Source organism: Spinacia oleracea, chromosome 3, assembly GCF_020520425.1.
Source record: "Spinacia oleracea cultivar Varoflay chromosome 3, BTI_SOV_V1, whole genome shotgun sequence".
Taxonomy (NCBI): domain Eukaryota; kingdom Viridiplantae; phylum Streptophyta; class Magnoliopsida; order Caryophyllales; family Amaranthaceae; genus Spinacia; species Spinacia oleracea.
Genome location: NC_079489.1, coordinates 9,229,398 through 9,249,485, shown reverse-complemented (window position 1 = coordinate 9,249,485; position 20,088 = coordinate 9,229,398). Strand labels below are relative to the sequence as shown.

At 38.7% G+C, this 20,088-nt stretch overlaps 1 protein-coding gene and 2 long non-coding RNA genes across 14 annotated transcripts in view; 1 reads left to right on the top strand and 2 right to left on the bottom strand.

Moving 5' to 3' along the window:
- LOC110799140 (uncharacterized) overlaps nt 1-20,088 on the bottom strand; it is a 132,063-nt gene that overhangs the window by 31,788 nt on the left and 80,187 nt on the right. The window lies entirely within an intron of this gene.
- On the bottom strand, nt 494-2,819 carry LOC130469370 (uncharacterized). The gene is made up of 3 exons (XR_008929873.1): nt 2,654-2,819; nt 1,927-1,991; nt 494-964 (listed from the first exon to the last, which is right to left on the bottom strand). It is a non-coding gene; the product is annotated as an uncharacterized lncRNA (long non-coding RNA).
- Nucleotides 17,349-18,071, top strand: LOC130469369 (uncharacterized). Its single transcript, XR_008929872.1, has 3 exons — nt 17,349-17,545; nt 17,804-17,863; nt 17,973-18,071. It is a non-coding gene; the product is annotated as an uncharacterized lncRNA (long non-coding RNA).

The window sequence follows — 20,088 nt, the reverse complement described above, 5'->3', positions numbered from 1 at the left end:
CACACGCACGTACATAACAATCAATTTCTTATGCTAGCATTGACTAGCTACTAATGCACATATAATTCTATCTTATATGTTCTTCTTATACTACCCATCTCTCATAAACTAAAGCATTGAAATAATTTAAATGACAAAGTAAAAGAACGATAATATAAGAAAATTATAACATAAAATAATAACATAAATATAAATATAAAATAAATAAAGTAAAATAAATTAAGGAAATGCGTAGCGAATAAATTCGAAAATAAAATTATTAATTCGAAAAGATTTATATTTCCTAATTAACGAATTCTAACTCTTGAAACAACTTTTAAAAAAAAAGTTTTGAACTTCTAAAAAAAATTGTACTCATTTTTGAATAATAAATAATAAGAAATAAAAATTTCGAAAGTCACTTTAATTCGAATAAATAATTTGATTTCGAACTTAAATAAGAAATGTTATATACTTTCAAACAAGATAAAAGGAAATCGGCCCCCCAAAAAAAAGTACCAATTTTTGAACACTATAATACGTAGAATCTCGATTTTTAAGAAATTTATTTTAAATAACTAGATAGTTAGGCGCCTAAAAATTTATTAAAGTAAAACCTTAGCTTCTAGATACCACTTTGTAACACCCCGACAATTCTCTCTTTTCTAAAATAATCTTTTAATATAAAACGTAGAGAATTATCAAGGCATTATCGCCCGTGTGAAAACGTAACGGCTTATTCAGAATTTTGCAGCGGAAAACATAAAACTAACTGTAGGTTTATAAATAATCGATTACAGGTTTAGTCCCAAAAATCATCCAACAAAAATAAGGAAATATAAATAGTACGACAAGTTTAAAGTCCCAATTAACAAACCCAAGTCAACTTAGCAAATCAAAACTAAATACAAGCTCTCTATTCCCGATCCCAATGATGCAACATCTTCGAACCTGCAGATGGACAATGCTTATTGATCCTTAGAGACTGCTCACCAAAGATTGGGTCATCACAGGATCAATAAGGCATAGCCATGATCAACATGCACAAGCAAAGGCACGTAATCAGCAAAGCTGAGTACTACATACTAAATCAATAATAATCCTAACATGATTCTATTAAACGAACAATCCTAACATGGTACTAAATAAAACATAAGCAAGGATAATCAAGATATGTTGACTTGAAGACTATATTTGACTGAACTAGACCTTTGTATCATTAACATTATTTTAATTGAAATAGTCAATGGACTGAGTTGTCTACTAGAAACTTCTTCTTCTTCACTAAGGAAGACGAGGTACGGGCGCGACTTCGTAAACCCCAATGACCTGCGATATCGAGGGACTTTTAAATAAAAATAGAACCGGTGATCAATCCGGCCCCAGAAAAAGCCATAGGCTACCCATGACCCCAACTCCTGATTGTCCGTCACTTTAGACGTGCACAGTCTAAAGCTATTGCTACTCATTTTCACTTTACATGACTTAACTTTTAATACTTGGTTATGAATCATCAAACATAAATATTATATTCAACAAGTAAACACAACTTCTTTTATCTTTGAATTAAACCAGTGATCACAACATTCAACCAAGAGACAATTCCAACTATTTTAATCCTTCCTTTATCCATATTTAAAAACCTTTATTAGGTATAAGGTTCAACTACCAAACAAGGTCCTCGGCCCTTATAAAGTAGTGAAAATCTAAAGAGGAACAACGATCAATAAAGATCTAAACCAATATTAAATAATATAAAGTTCCACAAAACCAACATGCTTGCATCAATATTCCATGCCAACATGATTCAATTCTTATAAATAAAGTTCTATGCTCGACGCATTAATTCAACGACATTGAACATGAAATTCCAACAAAAACAAGTTCATAAATATATTCATCATATTCTCAATACAACACACATCCAAGCACACGGTATGTACGTACCTTGTGTAAACAAATTGATAGGCCACTTTAACGAATTCAAAAGTCGCCTACAAAGAATTCTCCGCCTAAAAACAACCAATAAAATTCCCCAATCAATATCCAACAATTTACAGCAATACTAAAGTACTCTAAATACACCCTAAACATATTTTGAACCATCCCCAATATCTAAACTTAACTAAATAACCTCCAAGCATAATAGCTTATTAAACTAATGATCCCAAAACGTTCTAAACTCCAATAAAACATCTCTTTTAAAATTTCCAGCAATATAAAATAATTTCAAACGTCCACAAAACATACTCAACGTTCTTAAAATCATAAAAATAATAGCTTTAATAATATATATAATCATTCTATTATGGTTTTAGAATATTAAAACCTTAAAAATCCATGCTTTAATAATTAAATTCCTTATTTCAATTCAATTACATAATCTGAAAATTAAATTTATTATTTAAACATAGTATATAATATGAAAATATAATTTAATCATAATAACTTATAATTTATATTCAAGGAGCATGAATTAAATTAATAAAACTTCATTAAAACCCTAACTTAAACGTAGTTAACAAATCTAAAAATAATTAAATTAATTTCAACCACATATAATCTGAAATTTCATAACTTAATCATAAAAATCATAAATTTAATTCAAGAAACATAAATTAAATTATTAAAACGTAATTAAAACATTAATTAGTTTTAAGGGTTTGGAAATAACCAAAGGAGATAGGAGGGGAGCTGGCTGACGGCGGGCTGCGTGACGGCGGTGCAGGTGGTCGCGGAGGTTGGCGACGCTTGTGGGTGGTGGTGGTTGTGCACGCAAGAAGCAAGAAGAGAGGGAGCTGCAATTTCGTGCGTGACAGAGAAAGGAGGGAGGCTGCAGCTACTGGGCGACGCGACGCGACAACAGGGGCCGGTACTGGGCAGTCGGTGGTGGTGCGGTTGGTCGCTGGTGGGAAGCGGGGGTCGTTGCGGTGGTTGCTGCAATTCAATAGCAGGAAAGAATGAAGCAAAGAGAGAGAAGAGAAAGGAGAACGAAAGGGAGATCGAAGAAGGATTACCGGCGGTGACTAGGGCAATGGTGGTCCGGCCTGAAGTGACGGTGGCCGGCGGCTGAGCAACGACGTGAAGGAGGAGAGAAAACGGCTGAGAGGTTGAGGGTTTTGCTGTACGTGAGATTGAAGGAGTAGTGTATGTCTTGCTTTGGTTTTACGTGGATTAGAAAAGAGAAAAGGGAGTATTGGTTTGGGTTTTGTTTTTTTTTTATTTTTGGTTTGGGCTTTTCCCAATTGGGCTAGGAGTAGGATTTAAGTTGTTAGAATCCAAATTTCTAATTTCAATCGATTTTCGTAATTCAAATTCGTTTTACCTTAAAGTTCTAAAATCATTTTCGATTTCGTAAATTGTTGAAAATATTAAAATGTAATAAATAAATACACGTTAATTATATATTTATTACTAAAATTCATAAATTCTATTTAAATATAAATAATATACGTTAAAATATATTAATAAAATTTATAAATTTACGGGGGATTACACCCCTGCTGCGTCGGCCAAGAAGCGTCCTGCTGAAAAAAGTTCCGTCGAGGATACTGTTGTCACTCTGCCCCCGAACTTCTTGGGCGACGGTGAAGATGCCGTTGTTTGGCCGCATGCATACCGATTGATATTGCCTTCGACGTATCAGCGTTATCACGAGGTCGTGCCTCTTTCTGTCGTGTCGGACGCTGCTGAACTAAGCCTGCGGGTAAGTGTATTTATGTTATTTTATTCAGTTCATGGTATTTGTAAGCGCGTCGTGTGTCGCTTTTGTGACATGTTTTTCTTTATAGGCGTCACAGGCTGCTTTGGCCGTGCGTAGGCAGTGCTCCTTGTTGTGCGACGAGCTTATTTCCTCGAAGAACCAGGTGGCTATGGCGAAGAAGGCGGCGGCTTCTTGGGAAGGTAAGTGGGTGGCTTCTGAGAAGAAGTTGGTCGATCTTGCTGCGGTGGTTAAGTCAAAAGACGAACAATTAGAGGGCAAGGACGACCAGATTGCCGACGCGTCGAAGGAATTGGAAAGGGTAAAGGGGGAGTTGGCGTCGACCGTGGAAGAAATGCAAGGGTTAAGGATTTTATACGACGCTTTGCAGGAGGAGTTTAAGGATTGCGAGGCTTTGGCTGTGTGGAGGACGAGGGCGCAGATGATGTTCTCGTGTTTGAAGGGGGAGGTCAGCCTCTGGCCATGCCAAAAAGAGGTGGATGACTACCTTGCTAATGGTGGTACCCTTGAGGAGTTGTCGGTGCCGGTGGTGGACGCGGATGAGTTGGCGATGGAAGCCGACACTGCTGGTACCAACGGAGCTGACGCCGACGTCGCTCCTCTGGTCGAGGACGTTTCTCCCGTTGATCGAGAGGGGGAAGTGCCCATGGAGCAAGGCGAGGGAGATGTTTCCGTCGTCGCGATAACTGATAAAATTGGTTACGACGAGGTTTAAAAAATGGTAGAGTTTAAGATGTGTTGCGTTCCAGCTTCGGGGGACCGTCTTGCCATCTTTGGTAATGAGTCTGTATGCCCCCTTTCCGACGATTTTGTCGATCAAGTACGGTCCTTCCCAAGCTGGTGCTAATTTACCTGCGTTTAATTCTTTCGTGTTTTGAAATACTTTGCGCAGTACCCAATCTCCTTCTTTGAACATCTTCACTTAGACATTTTTGTTGAAACATTTTGCCACGATCTGTTGTTGTGACGCCATTCTTATCAACGTTGCTTCCCTGAGATCTTCTGTGTTGTCGAGGTTTTCACTGAGTTCTACGTCGTTTTGCTCCGGCGTCATGAGTCCATATCGTGCACTGGGCAGCGTCACTTCAGGGGGAAGTACTGCTTCGCACCCGTAAACGAGAGAGAAGGGAGTCTGTCCCGTCGCCGTCCTAGGCGTCGTCCTGTTGGCCCATAGGATGGATGGCAGTTCTTCCGCCCATCGCCCCTTCTTGTCGTCCAACCGCTTTTTCAGCGACGCGATGATCGTTTTGTTGCTGGATTCCGCCTGTCCGTTTGCTTGGGGATATCTGGGCGTCGACGTCTTTAGCTCGATGTTCCATGTTTTGCAGAAAGCTCTTGTCTTGTCGCTGATGAATTGTGATCCGTTGTCGCAGATGATTTCTGACGGTATTCCGAACCTGCATATTATGTTAGTCCATATGAACGAGCATACCTCTTTGTCCCTTACTTGTTGGAATGCACCTGCTTCTATCCACTTGGAAAAATAATCTGTTAGGGCTAACATGAAGACCTTTTGTCCTGGGGCGACGGGCAGTTTGCCAACGATGTCCATCCCCCATTTCATGAAAGGCCACGGGGTTAGGGTTGGGTGCAAGAATTCAGATGGTTTATGCGTCATACCTGCGTGTCGTTGACACTTGTCGCACTTGGATACGTACCTCATGGCGTCCTTAAGCATTGCTGGCCAATAGTATCCGTTTCTTTTGATTCTGGTTGATAAGCTTCGTCCTCCTTCGTGTCCTCCGCATTCTCCTTCATGGTATTGTTTCAATAGTATTTCCCATTCGATTTCTTCGGCACATCGCATCAATATTCCGTTTGCTGATCGCTTATACCGTACGTCCTGCAAAATAACATATCGTGAAGCTTTGAAAAGTATCTTTCTGGCTTCTAGCTTGTCGTCGGGTAGAGTTTCGTGCTTTAGGTAATCGAAGATGGGTTTGGTCCAACTGTCTGTGTTTAAGGTTGATAGGACGAGGCTGGCGTCTTGTGGTATGTCTTTTTCGACGGCGGGTGACAGTAGGTGTACTAGAGGTATGGTCGAGAATGGTGATTTTCAGAGTGCGGATCCTAGGTTGGCAAGGGCGTCGGCTTGTGTGTTTAGGTCTCTTGGGACTTGTTTGATGGAGAAGGGTTTGAATTTGGAAGTTAATTCTTTTGCTTTCTCGAGATACAAGGTCATTTTTAGGTCTTTAGCTTCGTAGTCGCCGTTAATCTGGTTGACGATTAGTTGTGAGTCGCTGAAGATGTTGAGTCCGTTTGCCCCTAATTCCATAGCTAATGTCATTCCGGCGATTAGCGCCTCGTATTCTGCTTCGTTGTTAGTTGCCTTGAAATCGCAGCAGATTGCCTGTGCTATCATGTCCCCTTGTGGTGACTTCAGTACGACGCCTAAACCTGGACCACAAAAGTTGGATGAGCCGTCGACGAAGAGTGTCCATATTCCTTCTATGTTGTTGATGAGTTTGACTTCGTCGTCTGCTATTCTCTCTAAGTCGGGGCTGAAGTCTGCCACAAAATCTGCTAGGGCCTGCGATTTTACAGCCGTCCTTGGTTGATACTTGATGTCGAACCTTCCTAGTGCCATCGTCCACTTCTCCATTCGACCTGTCAGTTCTGGCCTACGCATCACAGACTTGATTGGATAGTTAGTCATCACCACTATTTGGTGAGTTTCAAAATAACGCCTTAGTTTTTTGGCTGCGGTAACGAGTGCTAAAACGAGTTTTTCGAGGGAGGAATACCTGGTCTCTGCTTCCAGTAGTGACTTACTGATGTAATAAATGGGTAGTTGTTGTGCTTCGTCTTCTCGAGCTAGGACCGCGCTGACTGCCGTCGAGCTAACGGCTAAATAGAGTTGTAAGACTTCTCCTTCTTTTGGCTTGGATAGGAGGGGTGGCGACATCATGTATTTTTTGAAGTTTTGCAGGGCTGCTTCGTGGTCGTCGGACCAGTTAAACCCCTTGTTTTTGCGCAAGACGTCGTAAAATAATCGACACTTGTCCGACGACCGTGATATAAAACGGTTTAGTGCCGCCACTCTTCCTGTCAAGCGCTGTACCTCTTTTATGTTCCTGGGGGATTGAATGTTGATGATCGCGCGCACTTGGTCGGGGCTGGCCTCGATTCCTCGTTGGGTGACGATGTAACCTAAGAATTTTCCTGCGGACACTCCGAAAGAACATTTAGTCGGGTTAAGTTTCATACCGTACTTTTTTAGTATGTCGAAGGATTGTCGTAAGTGTTCCACGTGATCGTCAGCCTTCCTCGATTTTACCAGCATGTCGTCAATGTATACTTCCATTGTGTCTCCGAGTTGGTCTTTAAACATCTTGTTGACTAATCTTTGGTATGTCGCACCTGCATTTTTAAGACCAAAAGGCATGACTTTATAACAATAAATTCCTCTATCCGTTACAAAAGACGTTTTTTCCTGGTCGTCTGGGTGCATAAGGATTTGGTTGTATCCTGAGTAGGCGTCCATGAATGTGAGTAGCTCGTGTCCGGCTGTGGCGTCGACCAGGGCGTCGATCTGCGGCAGAGGGAATGGGTCCTTGGGGCAAGCTTTGTTGATATCTGTGAAGTCGATGCAGACTCTCCATTTTCCGTTTTTTTTACTGACGACGACGACGTTTGCTAACCAGTCTGGATATTTGACCTCTCTGATCTTCCCTGAATCTATCAAGTTTTGGACTTCTTCGTCTATGATTTTATTCCTTTCGGGAGCGAACTTACGTCGTTTCTGTTTTACCGGTCTGAAGCTGGGGTCGACGTTGAGCTTGTGGGTGATCACGTCTGGGCTGATTCCTGTCATGTCCTCGTGCGACCAAGAGAAACAGTCTGAGTTTTCTCTTAGAAACGACACTATCTGACTTTTGATGTTGTCAGGCAGTGAGGCTCCGATCCTTACGACTTGGTCTGGCTTTGTCTGGTCTAGTACTATCTCGTCGATTTGTTGGTCGTCGGGGTCGTCCGATGTCGACCCTGGCTGTAATTGCTAGATGGGTGACTTGGATGGCTTCAGCGCTGTCTCATAACATTTCTTCGCATCTCTTTGCTGCCCTTTGATTTCCATGACCCCCCACTTGGTTGGAAACTTGATTGATTGGTGATATGTTGATGGTACTGCCTTCATTTTGTGGATCCATGGCCGTCCTAGGATGACGTTGTATGCTGATGGACAATCGACGACGTTGAACTTGGTCATCATGTTGACGCCTTCTGCGTATGTAGGCAGCGATATCTCTCCTACCGTCCGTAGTGCTTCTCCACTGAACCCTACCAGAACTGTTGATCTCCTTACAATGTTTTTCTCTTCTAATCCCATCTCTTGTAGTGCTTCCAAGAACAGTACGTTGGCTGAGCTTCCGTTGTCGACCAGTATCCTTTTGATTAATGCGTTCCCTATTGGGAGCGATATTACCAACCCGTCGTGGTGGTCCCGCTGTGTATCTACAGAATCTGAGTCGTCGAAAGTGATAGCCATTGCGGTCAGGGACCTGTGTAGTGCGACCTCGTCTTCGGTTTGTCCCTCTTCTACGGTCTCAGATTCTCCCCTGTTAATTTTTTTAGCTGCAGAAGAGGTTAGTCCACAAATATCTGAACCACCGGAAATAACATTTACCACTTTATTGAATGGTGGTGGGTCTGGTCGCTCGCTGTTTGTCGTTGGGCCGGGCAGGGTGGTTTGCTCTTTGGAAAATGTTTCTTTTCCCTTGTCGCTCAACAGTTCTTTTAGATGCCCCCGTTTCAGGAGGTATGCGACTTCCTTTTTGAGGGAGATGCACTCCTCGGTTGTGTGTCCGTTGTCGCGGTGGAAGTCGCACCATTTGCTCATGTCCTTCATGGAGTCCGGTCTGTCGTTCTTCCGGGGTCATCTGACTGTTCCACCTACATTTTGAAGGGCGTTCACCACACCTCCAATGTCGACGTTGAAGCCGTAGTCGGAGATGTTAGGGTGTTCGACCCGCTCGTTCCTGTAAACATTGTTAGTATCATAATACTGATTGACACTTTGTACCTGGTTTTGCCGAACATATGGTTGGTGTCGCCAATTGTTGTTCCTCGGGGTGTACGATCTTCTGTCGCTGCTGCCCCCTATCGATCGTTGAGATGCTGTTCGGATAACCTCGTCGTCTTCGATTCGCATCTGGGCGGTGGCCCTTGATCGCACCTCTTCGAAAGTTGCACATGGGTATTTGGTTATTTCCCGGTATAGCTCCGAATTGGGGATGAGGCCTCTCTTGAACGCCTCAATAGCAGTCCGACTCGGTTGGCCCTTGAACCAACCGATAGAGATCACTGGTTTGCTTTTCTAACTGGCGACTGCTGGCGAATTGTTGGTAGAAGGCGTTGATGAGATCGGACAAACAGGAGATGGATCTGGGGGGGACGTTCGTGAGCCATTCCAAAGCTGCTCCATCAAGGGTGCCGCCGAAAGATTTGCACATAACAGGTTCCACTAGGTCGTGCGGAATCCCGATCTGCCACATGCGCTGCTTGTAGAAGTTGACGTGCCTATAGGGGTCGGATGTCCCGTCGTACAGGGTGGTCCAGATTGGGAGCCGGAGTGTGTGCGGAACTGTCACTCTAGCGATCGCTTCGCAGAACGGCGACGCTGCATACCCGTCGGTGTAGGTGCCCCGGGGAACCTGGTCATCAACTTCATCAGGCGGGAATAGTGCTTCGTCATGCGCGCATCCATCTTGTTCAGGCGTTGGGTCACCGGATCGGGAGCTTCTTTGTCTTCTTCTTCACGGGTCTCCTCCTCATCGTCGGTCACATCTTCAAAGTCATCGGGCATCTCGAACGTTAGCTTTTTTGGCTTCCCACCTTTGTAGCGGGACTGGTGCTTGTTGCTCTTCACAGATTCGAGCTCTTTCTGGAGGGTTTCATTGGATGCCCTCTCTTGGGCTAGCTCGGCTTGGGCTTTCTCGTAAGCCGCTTTCATCTCTGCGATCGTCATCTCTCCAGTAGCCATGGTGAAAGGGGTGCTTTTGTGTAAAACCTAGTTAATGTCCCCACAGACGGCGCCAAACTGTTTATGCCAAAATTCGTATGGAGGCGACTTTTGGCTAGGATCGACACTAACTAAGCAAAGAATTAATAACACAAATAAAGGAGACACGACACAGAGAAGTGTTGACGCGGAAAACCCAGGAATAAGGTAAAAAACCGCGGATAGCTATGAGGCTATCAATCCACTAAGTATTCTATATGATTGTTTATGCTCTTCTTTTCCGAGAATTGATATTGAAATTCTAAAGTACAATAATGAACGCTAAAGACAGTTGATAGCTTGAGAGTTTGAGTACTTGAATGAACGTTAAAGACAGTTGATAGCTTGAGAGTTTGAGTACTTGAATGAACGTGTCCTTCGTCATGCCGTTCTTTATGCTTTTATATGCCCAATGCTAACGGTTCTATTGGTTGGGAAGATCCCTGGAAGATAGGGATTCCTCCTTGGCCGTTGCTCACATCTCCAACAAACTCCCTAGTCTTCGGTCAATCCTTGGACCTTTTCCCATCTTATGACGGCGTGGCCCATGTTGGGCTTCTGGGCTTGGAACTTGACCTATCTTCTCTTGTCGCCAGAGCCCTGTCGCTGGTCTTACGTCGCCCAGGCTTTGTCGTCTGTCGCCTCACTTGACAGGCTCACTTGACACGACGCCACCTGCGACATGATGATACCTGGATGGCACGACAATATCAGACGTCAAAGCAGTTATGTCGTTAGTCCAATAAAGTGGGATAACAGTTCATACTTCTTATTATATAAATTGATCCAAATATCAAAGGTCTAATGTAAATAAAACTCTATTATATACTCCCTCCATTTCTTTTTGATGTATCCATTTGGAATCTGGGGTGGTTTTTAAGGAAATTGGAATCTTGGTTTATATGGGTATAAGTGTAATGATTGGGTGTAAAGAGAAATTATTGGGTGTAAGAGATTATAATAAATAAAGGAGTGAGAAAATAATAAAGAAATAAGGTAAGAGTGAGGAGTGATAATGATGGGTGATGAAGTGTAATACCCTGAATTTTTAAAACTCGATTAATTATACTTAATTAATTTTTATTTAGCTTAAATTCGTTTTAAATCCTAATTTCAAACTTTATTTTTTTTAACGAAGCTTTATTTCGTTTGGAATTTTAATATTGTTACACGATTTATTTTTCAGATTATATAATTTAATTTTACATTTACGAGCTTAATGACGTTTTTAAATCTTAATTATTTTCGGATTTCTAATAATTTCGAAACGTTTTTATTTTATTCGAAAACTAAATTTATTTTTCGTAACAAAGAATTATTTAAAAACTTGATTTTAATTAAACATTACTATTTTAATTAATTTCCTAAAATAGAAACCAAATTTTCAGAAATTTGCCTAACTAAAGGAAATTACCAAAATACCCCTAAGAGAAAATTGGCACCTTGCTTCCTCCTCCTTTGTCCTTCACGTAACTCCTTCCTCCCTCTCTTCCCTTAAATCAGTCCATGTTCATGCCTTGGACTCCAAGGTCTCCACTCTTCTTTTTCACTCTACTTTTCACTATAAACAACCATTTTCTTTCCATTTTTCTAAATCAATAATCAGTTAACCAAAAATATGAAAATCACCCCTCCTTGTTTTCCTTGATCTGAACCAACCACCACCGTGCCAACCACCATCGACCACCATCACCACCTACTGAGCATCATCACCGTAGACACCCAACACCACCATCGCACCACCATCGCACCACCGTCTCCCCTGCTCTCTCTCCTCTTCGCACTCCCCTGCCCCTCCTCGTTCTTTGCCCTACCGTAGCCACCACCATTTAACCACCACGCCGCAATGACCGCACCACCCCTCTAGTAATCTCCGCCCCCAAATACTCCGGCGAACCATTGTGCCGCCGCCCAGAATCGCCCAAATCACCACCCCTCCCCTGCTTTCCCCTGTTCGCGAAACACCCCCTCCCCTTCCTTGCTGTTTCGCCGTCGCGAACACACCACCACCATCGCCTTACCGGCGCGATTCCGCGCCTTTGCGCCGTCCAGAACCCGAGCGCAGCCCCGCCTCCTCTCTCTCCTCTCCTCTCCTCTCCCTCCTCTGTTTCGAGCCTCCTCCCCCTGCTTCCCCTGTTTTTGTTCGAAAGCCCCAGGGAACAAAACAAAAGAAAAGAAAAAGAAAAGGAAGAAACCCAATTGGTTTTACTGCTTCTAAACCCACCATCCAAGCCAAGCCCAATATCCTTTTCTTGACCCAAAACTTCAAAGTGAGTATTATTTCTTTAATTAAGTATTAATGTTTTATGAACATAAATTATTACATAACTTAATATTCTGATAATATAGATTTTAAATGATGATTTTAAATATATATACTTTGACTAAAATTTTAATTTAAATAATATTTTCGTTAAATTATGAAATTTAAATAATATTTCATGTAAATCGATTTATAAAGATTTCGATTGAAATTTGGATTAATAATATTTTCATTGAATTATGAAATTGTATTTTTATTCGTTATTTACAAATTCATTACTTACAATTTATTATTTATAAAATATTGATTTTAAAATTATGTACCGATTTAATACTAATTCAATAATTCGATACTTTGAAAGAAATTGGACTCGGGGCTCAGGAAGGACGATCCATCAGACAGGAAGTATAAAAACTACGGTTGAGGTAACGATTATTGCTAGTACCCGCAATCCCTTCGAAATGTATTTATGAATGATGTTATGAATGATTGATGTTTTATAATGATGTTTTATGATTTGCGGGATTATAAGTATGATTTGATTGAATTGTTTTACGATAATGCAGCTTTATGCAAAGTATTGATTTAATGAATTATTATTCCTGAAAGAAATGATTTTATGAAATAACAAGATTTAATGGTTTATTGAACCACCCTGAATGAATGAGATTTTCCTGATTAATTTTCCATTAAAAGAAATGTAAACATGATAAATGAAAGTGTAAGAACTGGTCAAGTTCCCCTGATAGGAAGCACTGGCTTCCCCTGATATGGAACTAATGTTCCCCCTGATAAGAAGCACTGGCTTCTCCTGATATGGAACCAAGGTTCCCCCTGATAAGAAGCACTGGCTTCCCCTGATATGGAACCAAGGTTCCCCCTGATAAGAATCATTGGCTTCCCCTGATATGGAACCAAGGTTCCCCCTGATAAGAAGCACTGGCTTCCCCTGATATGGAACCAAGGTTCCCCCTGATAAGAAGCATTGGCTTCCCCTGTTATGGAGCACTGGCTCCCTCTGATAAGAAGCACTGGCTTCCCCTGTTATGGAGCACTGGCTCCCCCTGTTATGAAGCATTGGCTTCCCCTGTTCGTAGGAGACGTCCTACCATGTTTTCCTGTAAAGTCGTGATGACCAGAATAATACTATTAAAAAGGAAAAGGTTAAAGAATGATATTCCTGAAATGATATTCCTGAAATGATGTTCCTGAAATGATGTTCCTGAAATAATGTTCATGAAATGATATTTCTGAAATGATGTTTTGAAATGATGCTTCTGAAATGATGATTTATTAAATGTTTTACTATATTCTATTCTCCCTGTTTATTAAATAAAATGAATTGAAATGATGTTACGATGCTAGGTAACTCGTTACTGAGTATTCGGCTCACCGTTTTGTTTTCCGTTTTAGGTACTGCTGGGGACCATGGAAAAGAGTAGTGGCGAGGATTTCACTATTACAACGTTCACCTAAGTTAATGTTAAGTTCTAAAGTTTAAGTAAATATTCTTGATTAAGTTACGTACTTTTATTAAGGAATTAAAAAGGATTATTATGTTAATTTTGGAGTTTAATAGCTTATGATTGATAGTTGCCTTGTAATTCCCAAAAGGGAGTTACGGCAGTAATGTCCTGACCGAATTAGGATGTTTCCGCTGCTAATTATGCTTTAATAAGTGAATTAGAGGTCGGGGCGTTACATAAAGGAGGTGAGAGAGTGGGTATATGGGGAAGGGAAAAGAATTAAATATTATGGGTGGAGAAAATTATGTGGGAATATGAGTAGAATCTTTAGGTATTTTGGTAATTAGATAGAAATGTAAGAGTATTTTAGGATAAAATGTATGTCCAAAAATAGAATAAATTCTAAATGGATACAACAATATGAAACGCTTAAAATAGAAACGGATACAACAATAAGAAACGGAGGGAGTACTTAATAGTTATCATATATTTAGATTAAATAAATTTATCCATATGTTATTGATGGTATATGACGTAGTACTTAGTTCACTATTCTAGCTGTTTTATTATATTATTTTTATTAATATCTTTAAAGATAATAATTTATCATTAACTATAAATTAATAATTCTTCGTGTTCAACTTTTGGGAGTTGATTAAAAATCAGAACTACTGTTATGATCAGCTGAAAATTGTACTTCAACGAACGACGGCAATAGTAGAAAAACAAAAATCACAAAATAATTCCAATCAATAAACAAAAATCACTTAAAGAAGTTCAATTACCGACTATCTAACAAATGAACAACTTGAAGTTGGATCGATCATTCATAGGAGTTGCTTAAGAATATACTTCGTAGTTAAGAGTAATTACTGATACTCTAGTAATTACCTTGATGATCGGGAGGATATCCGATAATAATAATTGTAGCTTCTCAATGAGTTTCACTTGACAAAGAGACTACCTCAGAGCATTATAATTAATGTACAACCTCAACATCATCAACACACTAATAAAAGTAATAATTAATACAAAATGCTACTCATAAGATTTAAGGTTATTTTACGTAGACTCAAATTAATAACATAATTGTACAATAAGGAATGATAAAAGCCTACGATTTTAAAATTATTTTTGAATTAAAAAGATTGAGTGTTGCGTAGATAAATAATTAGGTATCACGTATATATTTTTTATTTATTAACTAGTTGAACAACCGCGTGCTACGCACGCGGTAGTCAACTTGGCATATTTTGATAAAATATATAGAGTACTACTTATATTTCTTTTGAGTTAAATTTTTTGTTTCTTTTATGTTCCTTAGAATTGGTTATACTTTACATTTTTTTCAATATACGAAGTACTACTTATACTTCCTCCGTTCCGGAAATATTGCACCATGTTGACTTCACGCTTTCCAACACACGACTTTGACTCATTATCTCTTGAATTATGTATAAGTAAAAATTATAAAAAATTGATATTTAGAAAGTATATATCGACACGAGTCTAATAAGATCTTGCATGATTACATACTTTTTACGTATATTTTACAAAAGATGGTCAAAGGTACAACGTGAATAGTGTAAAAGTCAACATGGTGCGATATTTGCGGAACGGAGGAAGTATTTTTTTGAGTTGATTTTTTTTATTTTTTTTATGTTCCTTAGAGTTGGTTATGCTTTATCTTTTTTCAATTTTTAGTAATAATAAAACTTGTAGTAGTTTTATCCCAGATTGAAGTTGATTTTTTTTTATAAAGTTTAGGTTTATTATATTTTATCAATGTATAAAAAATACTTTAATCTATTATCAAAATGTTGTTTGGTACATTTATACTCATTTCGTCCCTTTTATTCTTTACATATTCCTTTTTGATGTCCCATTTTAATCGTTAAATTTAAAATATTTCCTTTATTATCAAATAATTGTCCCTAATATTTTGTTAAAAATTGTTCCAAGTGCTTATTTGAATCAATTAAATTTATTTAGGCATTTAATTAATCGCTCACACTTTCCATTGGAGCATTAAGTCTCTCACAATTTCTCAATGCCGGGTTTTAGATAAAAGTGATAACAATATAAATAAACGTAATTTGTATTGTTCAAATAATAATAAAAAAAATCTCAATCCACATTAATTAGTCGTTAATCGTGTGCATGATACCTAACATAAAGAACAAAACGGGACGGAAGGAGTACTACATTTATATACTTAGCGTTCAATTATCCATAGGTTTTCCAAGGGTACATCCTTTTCACAAGAATTATACTTAATTTACCTGCTCCTTCCGTTCTTGTTTTGTTAGTCCCTTATGGAATATTCAATAATCCACTAAAATGAAACCTTGCATGTGAATTATTAAAAAATCTCACCCATTGTGAGGGGGTCGAAAAAAGCGCGAGGCTAATGCGTGACCTTGTCCCTCGTGGGTGTGACGATTCTTTTTATTCAATCAAGTGTAATTGGATTTCCTGTGAGTATACACCCAATCGACTAGTAATATAGGAGTCGCCATTCAGTTTTTAACGACAATGAGAAAAACTGACAAAACCCGGTTATCGTGACATAAAGGGAGTGCAATTATGTTTGACCACGACGGCCGTAGGTTCCCTTGTGATCCCTAGTGTGGGGATCTCTCAATATACACCCGCAAGGTAGAGATTGAGGGTTCGGGGGACTGTAACTACCGAGAGGAGTATTTCGCTCGTCGATAACTCCAGAGGCAGGATATCCTTACTAGCTCAGCATAAATAATTGAAGGGACATGTGTTAACTATTAAACTAATCTGAATTGATTTTAGCAATATGCAGCATATAATACTAATTCGATCGTGATTATCTGATTTAAATAGCATTAAGGGACCTAACATGATAATCCGATTTCCCAAAAATATTATATTTGTTAGGCGTGATAGAACATTCAAATTAGGTTAGTTTAACAGTTCATAAAAAGGGCGAGGAAAGCGGTTAAATCATCGAAAAGGGACACATTACGACGCACCCTTGAGAGGTGCGTCACGGTTCTCAGAAAACTAATCACTTTGACTTTGCTATTTCTCCTTTTTATTTAACGAATCTCGATTATGGGACAGGATACGTTCTGTTCGATTTATGGATCGATTGCGACAGAACGCGTGAACAGTTTCGCAGCGAGAGGCTTAGGCTAAGGGGTTTAGAGTCAATACTCAGAGTATCTTATGTGTTGTTGTGTTGTTGTTTCATGTCGAAACTAGGGGTCTATTTATAGGGAAGAGTTCGGGAAAGATAGAATTGCAGAGTTCTAATCCACAAAGAATTAGGAAAAGAAACGTACCCAGGTATTTTCAGCGCCCAGGCCTGGGCGCCGAAGATTTCGGCGCCCAGAGCCAGGCGTTGAAAATAGGGTCTGGGCAGTTTTTTATTTAGTCAGATTCGGATTCTAAAATCCGTAGAGTTTGAGATTAATTTGAGTCTTTTAACGCGTATCAATTTGTGACGGAATGCGTCTGGGCCCGTTACGAACTCTAGGCTTGTTAGGATTTTAATTAATACGTAACTCTTATTTCCGAATCCTTTTAGGAATAGGATTCTCGCAGTTTTCTATCTCATTTAGGATTTATGTTGGAATGCAACACCTAATTCTGACAGGTTTCTATCTTTTATGATTTTGCCACTTTTAGAAGCTACCTTTTACGGCAATTACTATTTTTAGCAGGTTTCCATAAATAGCAGGTTTCACTAGTAGAAAAATATTAATTTGCTGCTATGACTTAGCGGCGTTAATTTGAAAACGCCTATAATTAAATGATAAAAAATTTATTGGCGGCGTTAGTTGTAACTATAACGCCTCGAATCAATGCTAATAATTAGTTAGCGGCGTCATTTTGTTTAACGCCGCAGTGTTATGTCCCCGACAAAATATCACCCACGCTTAATTCTTTCTTTGGGTTCTCGTCGGTAGACAAAAGCTCCTCCTTCTTCCTTCAAACTAGGTCCGACTCTGACCTCCATTTTCTTCACCATCAAATCTCGCCGGGTTCACCATCAAATCTCGCCGGGAAAAGTGAAGCTTAAGATTCATATCCACCGTCATTAGCCTTCGAACTCATCTCCACCACCGCCGTTCTTACTTAAGGTAAATGATGCTTTCACTCACCCTTCCTCCTCCTCTTTGCTGGTTTTCCTTTCAATTACCCTATTCCCCTCGTTTCAGTCTCTCAATTTACATGAATTATCGAATTATTTTTCTCTTGCTCTCTCCTCTCCTCTCTCCCGCTGAAGCATAAAACCCTAATTATCAATTTTAATTTTTCGCATAAAGAAACCTTCAAAAATTTCGAATTTGAGGTTAGGTAATTTCGTATATCTAATTTCGTCTGCAAATTTGATATAGTTTAGGTGCTTCCAAGAAAGAGGAGCGCAAATTTGAGAAAAACACGAGTTTTGTTTTCCAGTAAGACATCTTTTTTACTTTGCTCAAATTCTACTTAATTTTGTGGGTTTTACTTTAATTGTTGAATTGTTTATTTATATTTTCTGGGTTTGGTTTGAAATGAGTGCAGAAATCATGGAGGCTGTTGCAACCTCAAGTGCTAAGAATATAATTCACAAGGTGAATTTTAAATTAAACTTCTTGATGTGCTGTCTTCTGAAGAAACACGGAGGCTGTTGCTGTAACAGCCCGCTCTCTACGAGCTGCTAATTAGAATAGCTTATTAAACAGTAATCAAACTTAACTCTTAATCCACCAAGGATTAAACCAATCTCATCAACAACTCTCATAATTAACCTAAGAATATTCACAAATAAAACTATTACAACCTTATTCAATTCATACAATCCAGCTAGTACATCTCTTTCCCCCCGTTCACGATCCTTATTTTAACTTCGGCATTTACTAAACCTGCAAAGTCACTACATAAGAAACTGCCCCCACCAGGACATGTTCAAAGAACAAAGTCAGGGAAACTGAGTACACACTGTCCAATCTGAAACTCATTTTGGTGGCTTAAAACATGATATCATGATTTATTTATTTGTAAGGTAAAACTCATTTGATACGATCATAATTCGTATTTCAAATCAAGCTCTGTAAACAAAATGCAAGAACTTAAATCATTTCACATAAATCTATAAATCATAACTGTAATATTCATAGTTGATTAAATAAATTAAGCAAATGCTTCATACTCATTCACTAGGTATGCAAAAGATGTTCATATCATAAGAGGTCTTCAAATCCACTATCCAACATAGTCAAACTTTAACATATATTTTGAGAAGTATCCATCATGGATTCACAATTCGTCTCTCACGATTTTAATTATGAACCTAAGCTAAGTGCAAACACATCTCGACCTGTAATAGCCACTAATGATTCTTCGTACTAAATCTCTCAAACCTAGCTATACACATATATATTCTTTCGAAGATATTGAAACTCCAATTCGTATCGATCTGGATAATTTATTTTTGAAATAGTATCATAAGACTAGTATAACCTTTTCAAAAGAGTAACTATAAGTTATTGATATTCCAAAACCATAACATTTTCCAAAATTACTTCTTACAAATGATAAATAACGTATCAAAATCACACTTTAAATCTTGCAAACAATATATGTTTGATATTCCAAAACACATAAACACACTTATTTTTTCACAATATTTGCTTATTCTAGCAAATTCTAACACAGTTTGTCTTTAAAACTTATAAACTAACTAGGGGAAGAGAACACGAATAGAGACGGGTTGAATAACCAATGTCTCCAAACTTTTAGGGGTCGTCACCCACCTTTTCACATATGCTTGCAAGACTTTTAGGACATGTCCCCACACATATGTACATTTACACAGATGCACAGATGTGCATTTACACAGATCACACACAATTACACAAGTGTTGTTCATGACCGTTGTTAACGGCTTCTTCCCCACGAAAACACATTTGAAAACTTATCCAATAAAATGAGAAAATATATATTCTCACACTTACTCAAAGTATGGTATCACAACAAAACCTCATCTGAAATCTTTAACACAATTTAAAATCTTGGCACAAACCATACTTATACAAAGTGATAAATTTGTCCAAAATATTCGCTTAAAGATCATAACAATTTACTCATAACTTTTCACAAATTTTGTATACGTGATTCTTGAAAAAAAACAATTTTAACCTAGTATATATATAAAGTTCAATATTCTTAGCGACACTCAAATTTAAATTATACTTCAAGGCAAATCGTATTTCTTAAGCTTATCACAAATCATACTCTCCAGCTCAAATTTTCAACTCACTATTAAACCATCGAAATCCTTAATCTGAATTACACAATTGCACATTCAATTTGGTCTGTAACACAAAGATCACACCTCCAAACCATTAGCTTATAATCACAATAGCATAATAAGCTCATATCCTTTTAATGCGTAAACTTCATGGTCACTAATAAGTAATCCTAAATGAATCTGATTTCTCAATAAAGTACTATACCCAAAGAAGCTTAATAGCTCAATCCGTATTAGTCAAACTCAATTTAATGCTCAATCGCACATGGTTACGCACAAAACTCTATCGATCACATAGATCTTATAACTAAATCTCATTAGGGATAAAGTTTAAAACTTATATATAAATCCACAATTTAATCGTGTTGAAATATAAATTATTTATAT